This window comes from Hylobates moloch, unplaced genomic scaffold (genome assembly GCF_009828535.3).
Source record: "Hylobates moloch isolate HMO894 unplaced genomic scaffold, HMol_V3 SCAFFOLD_7, whole genome shotgun sequence".
Classification (NCBI taxonomy): domain Eukaryota; kingdom Metazoa; phylum Chordata; class Mammalia; order Primates; family Hylobatidae; genus Hylobates; species Hylobates moloch.
This window is the reverse complement of record NW_026652282.1, coordinates 13,465,469-13,471,350: the sequence shown is the minus strand read 5'-3', so window position 1 is coordinate 13,471,350 and position 5,882 is coordinate 13,465,469. Positions and strand designations below refer to the sequence as shown.

At 44.0% G+C, this 5,882-nt stretch overlaps 1 protein-coding gene across 1 annotated transcript in view; it reads left to right on the top strand.

Moving 5' to 3' along the window:
- CTPS2 (CTP synthase 2) overlaps window positions 1-5,882 on the top strand; it is a 113,907-nt gene that overhangs the window by 42,016 nt on the left and 66,009 nt on the right. The gene's annotated exons all lie outside the window — the stretch shown is intronic.

Below are 5,882 nucleotides of genomic sequence, written 5' to 3'. Positions count from 1 at the left end.
AAAAAAAAAAAGCGAAACTCCGTCTACAAAAAAATAAAAAAGTAATCCTGGCACTTTGGGAGGCTGACGCAGGTGGATCACGAGGTCAGGAGATTGAGACCATCCTGGCCAACATGGTGAAACCCTGTCTCTACTAAAAACAAAAAAATTAGCCGGGCATGGTGGCGCGTGCCTGTAGTCCCAGCTACTCAGGAGGCTGAGGCAGGGGAATCGCTTGAACCCGAGAGGTGGAGGTTGCAGTGAGCTGAGATTGCGTCACTGCACTCCAGCCTGGTGACAGAGCAAGACTCTGTCTCAAAAGAAAATAATAATAATAATAAATAAATTAAAAAGTTAGCTGGGTGTGGTGGTGTGTACCTGTAGTCCCAGCTACTCAGGATGCTGAGATGGGAGGATCACCTGAGCCTGAGGAGGTTGAGGCTGCAGTGAGCCATGATCATGCCACTGTATTCCAGCCTGGGTGACAGAGTAAGACCCTGTCTAAAAAAAAAAAAAAGAAAGAAAAATTCTCCTGAAAGGGAACCCTTGCACACTCTTGGTGGGAATGTAAATTGGCATTACTATTATGGAAAATAGTGTGGAGGTGTCTCAAAAAATTAAAAATAGAACTACCATATGATCCACCTACCCCACTACCGGGTATATATCCAAAAGATATGAAATTATTGTGTTCAAGAGGTATCTGCACTCATGTTTGTTGCAGCACTATTCATAATAGCCAAGATACAGAATCAACCTAAGTGTTCACTGATAGATGAATAGATAAAGAAAATGGAAAATGTGGGGTGTGTGGGAGAAATGGGGAGATGTTGGTCAAAGGGCACAAACTTGCAGTTACAAGATGAGTAAGTTCTGGAGATCTAATGTACAGCATGGGGACCACTTTGGGAGGCTGAAATTTGCTAAGAGAGTGGATCTTCATTGCTCTCATCACACACACATAACAGTAACTACGTGAAGTGATGAATATGTTAGCTTGCTCATGGTAATCATTCCACAGTGTATACATAGATGAACACATCTTGTTGTACACCTTGAATATATACAATTTTTTTTTTTTTTGTCATTCTGTGACTCCTACACCTTCTTACTCCCTTTGTGACCTTAGGTGGATTCAGCATGGTGACCAAAGACTTTCATGATCTGAAGCGGGTGTGCCCTCTTCATTCCTCATACTTGACATTCCACCCTAAACATGGTGTCATGCGCATTCTCTAAACGGCCTTGCATTTGGGCACGATGTGTTTGTTTGGGCTATTTTCTCTCTTTCTGAATGCCCACTGCTGCCCCTTTCCTGCATGCTCCCCTCAAGGTTCTTTCTACAGAGCCCAGTTGAAATGCTACTTTTTTGATGAATCCTTCCCCTGACCTGGTCCCAAACTTACTGACTTAGAATCTCAGAGGTCTGGAAATTTGTATCTCTCGTGGCCTCTTGTGTAGTGCCTTGCCCATAATAAGTACTTTATATATGTTGGAGTTGAAATAGATAATGTATATTAACTCTGCGAGGGGCTAATTGATACCTACAACGAACATAGGCTAAAATGAGAAGCTAGCATGAGCTAGATATCAGAACAGAACAAAACACACACCACAAATAATAAAAACTCAAACTATAGACTAACGTTGGTTAGGAATGAAGTTGTGAAAAATCTCAAATAAAATATTCGAACATCCAATTTAACAGCATTAAAGAATGATCATGACTGGGTAGTGTGTTTATCCTGGGAATTAAATTAACACATTATATTGATTGAACAAAAAAGAGAAACCGTGTAACGCCATACATGCTTAACATCGAAACCTGGTGCTCACAGTCTCATAATGAACTAGGAAGACACCAGTACTTCTTAAACAACAAGAAGAATATCTTTCACAAAGCAGTAGCCAACAGTAAAGTTCATGGTGAAATAGTAAGGGATTCTTATTACAACCAGCAACAAATAAAAATGTGCAGCATTGTGAACAAAACAGTTGTTAAAATGAGACCAGCAAATGCTCTCTGGGGAGTGAAGCTGGCGTTCTCCTTCCTGCCTGTAGAGTTATGAATCCATACAACCTTTTGGGAAATCAGTTAGGTGATCTGTTTGACAAATCATACAAATATCCATACCCTCTGACTCAGACATTTACTTCTCAGAAATTCTCCTAAGGAAATTGGAAATGTTGACAGAAATATGAATAGGTACTCATTACATTTAGAAGAATTAGAAATGACAACAATCTACTCATCATAATATTTGGAAGAATCGGAAATGACAACAATCTAAATGCCCCACAATGGGGAAATAGTTAAGACTATTATGGGGTATCTGTACAGTGGAATGCAATGAGTTGTTAGAAATGTTTAAGAGTTTTAGTACCATGAGAATGCTCTTGTGTTGAATTAGAATGATACAAATTGTATTTAAACGGTCCCTCAACTGTTTATAAAAATCTCCTGTTTCTTGGTGGGTTAGAAATCACCTTTTTTTTTTTTTTTTTTTGAGATAGAGTCTTGCTCTGTCACCTAGGCTGGACTGGAGTGCAATGGCGCAATCTTGGCTCACTGCAACCTCCGCCTCCCGGGCTCAGATAATCCTCCTGCCTCAGCCTCCCGAGTAACTGGGATTGTAGGTGTGCGCCACTATGCCTGGCTAATTTTTGTATTTTTTGTAGAGACAGGGTTTCGCCATGCTGCCCAGGCTAGTCTTGAACTATTAGATTCAAGCGATCCACCTGCCTCAGCCTCCCAAAGTGGTGGGATTACAGGCGTGAGCCACTGCGCCCGGCCACTTTTCTATTTTTCTGGTTAACTCTCTAAATGTTTGAAATGGCTTCCAATGAATTTCATTTTATTATTGAGGGAAACTTCCATACTTATTTTCTTTCTTCCCAAATCTCCGCAAGTATACTCTCCTCCCAAAATTTAGATAGTTGTATTTTTCTGATTATTCCAAATAAGAATGCTGAGAGGCTAATCACTAAGAGCAGCAGCCAGAGATTTACAGAGTGTTCTCTTACTATTGAACATTTTCGTTTATTCTTTTTGATAGGACAAACATCCATATGGCTCAGAAATCAAAATGTCCAAGAATTTGTCAAGTGAATAGTGGCTGTCTTATTCCTGCCCCCTCATCTGCCCAGTCCTCTTGAAGCACATAACCAATGATAATAGTTTCTACTGTGCACTTGTAGAGATTTTCCGGGAAATTTCAAGCACCTTGCCTTCCAAGTCACTATATACCAGCTACTCATCTCGTGCCCAGTTCACTTTGGTCACCCTGTCCCCACCATCCCTGTGCTTACATCAACCGGTACTTCTCTCTCTCTGAGCTCAAACACCCCAGAGAGAAGCCTGGCCCTGCCCAGCCTTTTCTGGGTAGATGAGGTGGGAGCGTGGGTATGTGCACCTTTGCCCACCTCAGAGAGTCATCCAGCTTCTGGAAAAATGACAGCAGCCAACTTGACAGAAGAACCCAGCATACACATTCAAGTTCGTTGGATTAAAAAAAAAAAAAAAAAAAGGCCGGGCATGGTGGCTCATGCCTGTAATCCCAGCACTTTGGGAGACGAAGGTGGGTGCATTGCTCGAGCCCACGAGTTTGAGACCAGCCTGGGCAACACAGGCAGACCCCTGTTTCTACAAAAAGTAAAAAAAAAAATTAGCCAGGCATGGTGGCACATGCCTGTAGTCCCAGCTTCTTGGGAGACTGAGGTGGGAGGATCACTTGAGCCCAGGAAGTCAAGACTGCAGTGAGCCCTGAAAGTGCCAATGCACTCCAGCCTGGGCTACCGAGCAAGACCCTATCTCAAAAACAAAACAACGACAAACAAAAAAAACACAAAAAACCCCTGAAACTAAAAATAAGTCAAAGGCAGTACTTTGCAGGCAGTGATTTTCAGCTTGAGGGTAGAGCCGTATAGCAGAATCTTGGAGAGGGCTTATGTAGTTTGAAACGCCTTCAGTATCATTATTTTCTACACTTTGAAAGTGGAAATGGGCCGGGCGCAGTGGCTCACGCCTGTAATCCCAGCACTTTGGGAGGCCGAGACGGGCGGATCACAAGGTCAGGAGATCGAGACCATCCTGGCTAACACGGTGAAACCCCGTCTCTACTAAAAATACAAAAAAAAAAAATTAGCCGGGCGTGGTGGCGGGCGCCTGTAGTCCCAGCTACTCCGGAGGCTGAGGCAGGAGAATGCCGTGAACCTGGGAGGCGGAGCTTGCAGTGAGCCGAGATGGCGCCACTGCACTCCAGCCTGGGCGACAGAGCGAGACTTCGTCTCAAAAAAAAAACAAAAAAAAAAACAAAAGGAAAGTGGAAATGATCCCGTATCTTTCAGATGTTAACTACAGAAAGTATAGTGTGGCAGTCTGGGCTCTAGAGCGTGAGGTAAAAATAATAAACGGCTTGAAGAACATTGTTCAAAGGCATATCACGTACAATTGGGTTTTTGGTGGGTAGGGCAGCAGTGGGGTTAAAAAAAAAATCTTCATGTCTAAAGCACAGACATGCACACAGCACATAAACAGATGCACAAGACATCTCTGGAGTTAAAATTTCCTGGGGGGTGGCGATTAGAAACAAGTGTTTAACAAATCTCCTTAGGAGGTTGATAATGGCTTAAGAAAGGGTGAGAGGGGCCGGGTGCGACCTGTAATCCTAGCACTTTGGGAGGCTGAGGTGGGTGGATCACCTGAGATTGGGAGTTTGAGACCAGCCTGGCCAACACGGTGAAACCCCGTCTCTACTAAAAATACAAAAATTAGCTGGATGTGGGGATGCACGCCTGTAACCCCAGCTACTTGGGAGGCTGAGGCAGGAGAATTGCTTGAGCCCAGGAAGCGGAGGTTGCAGTGAGCCAAGATCGTGCCACTGCACTCCAGCCTGGGCGACAGCAAGACTCTGTCTCAAAGAAAAAAAAAAAAAAAAGAAAAAGGAAAAAAGAAAGGTTGAGAGAGACTGTTCAAAGGCAATGGGACCCACTACTGATACTTTGATACTTCGTGGGTGTTTTGCGCAGGACAGTTGCGAGGATAAAGAAGAAATAAAAATCTAGCTTCCAGGGCACTGCTGTGACCAGGCTATTAGGGTCAGCTTGAGCCATTGGTAACTTGGACAAACTTGAACGTTAACATTTGAACTCTTATCTGGTAAGGGGTAGCAGAAAGTTCCCTTCCCTCCTCTGCACTTCTTGCCTCCATATTCCGCACTGTGGTCACTTCACCCCCTGCATCCCCCAGCTGGACGCAAAAAGTGGAACTTGAACTTGAGGGCTGGCTGTTTTCTCAGAATACAGGATGCCAAGAGTTGAGAGGGCCCAAGGTCTTCCTGTGATCTTTTATATTACACGTCACATGCCAGTACCATGGCATTAGGATGGTAGACCCGAGGCCACCCGGTCAGTGATGAGTGGGGCCGCCTCTAGGTCCTGTGTTCGTTCTGTTCCCCGTCGAGGGTCATTCATTAAGAAAGCACAGCGAGTGCTGGGAGATAGCATGACGTCAAGTGTCTGTTTGTGAAGTGTTTTTCTTGCTCGCTAGTGCATAGTGTGGGATCAGAGTGGAAATTGGAGATGACCCAAGCACTGAGGAGTTAAGGAAGGAGAGCAAGCAACAGGGTGATTCTGGTGGAAAAGTGGAGCAAGGGAGTTGGTTGGGCATTTCTGGATTCTTTTCAGGTCTCCCACACCATCTTTGTAGTTTTGGGCAGGATCACAGAGCTATCTTGGCTGTCACTTTTTTTTTTTTTTTTTTTTTTTTTTTTAGATGGGGTCTCCCTCTGTAGTCCAGGCTGGAGTGCAGTGGCGTGATCATGGCTCACTGCAACTTTGACCTCCGGGGCTCAAGTGTTCTTCCTGCCTCAGCTTCCCTCCCTCTCTTTTTTTTTTTTTTTTTT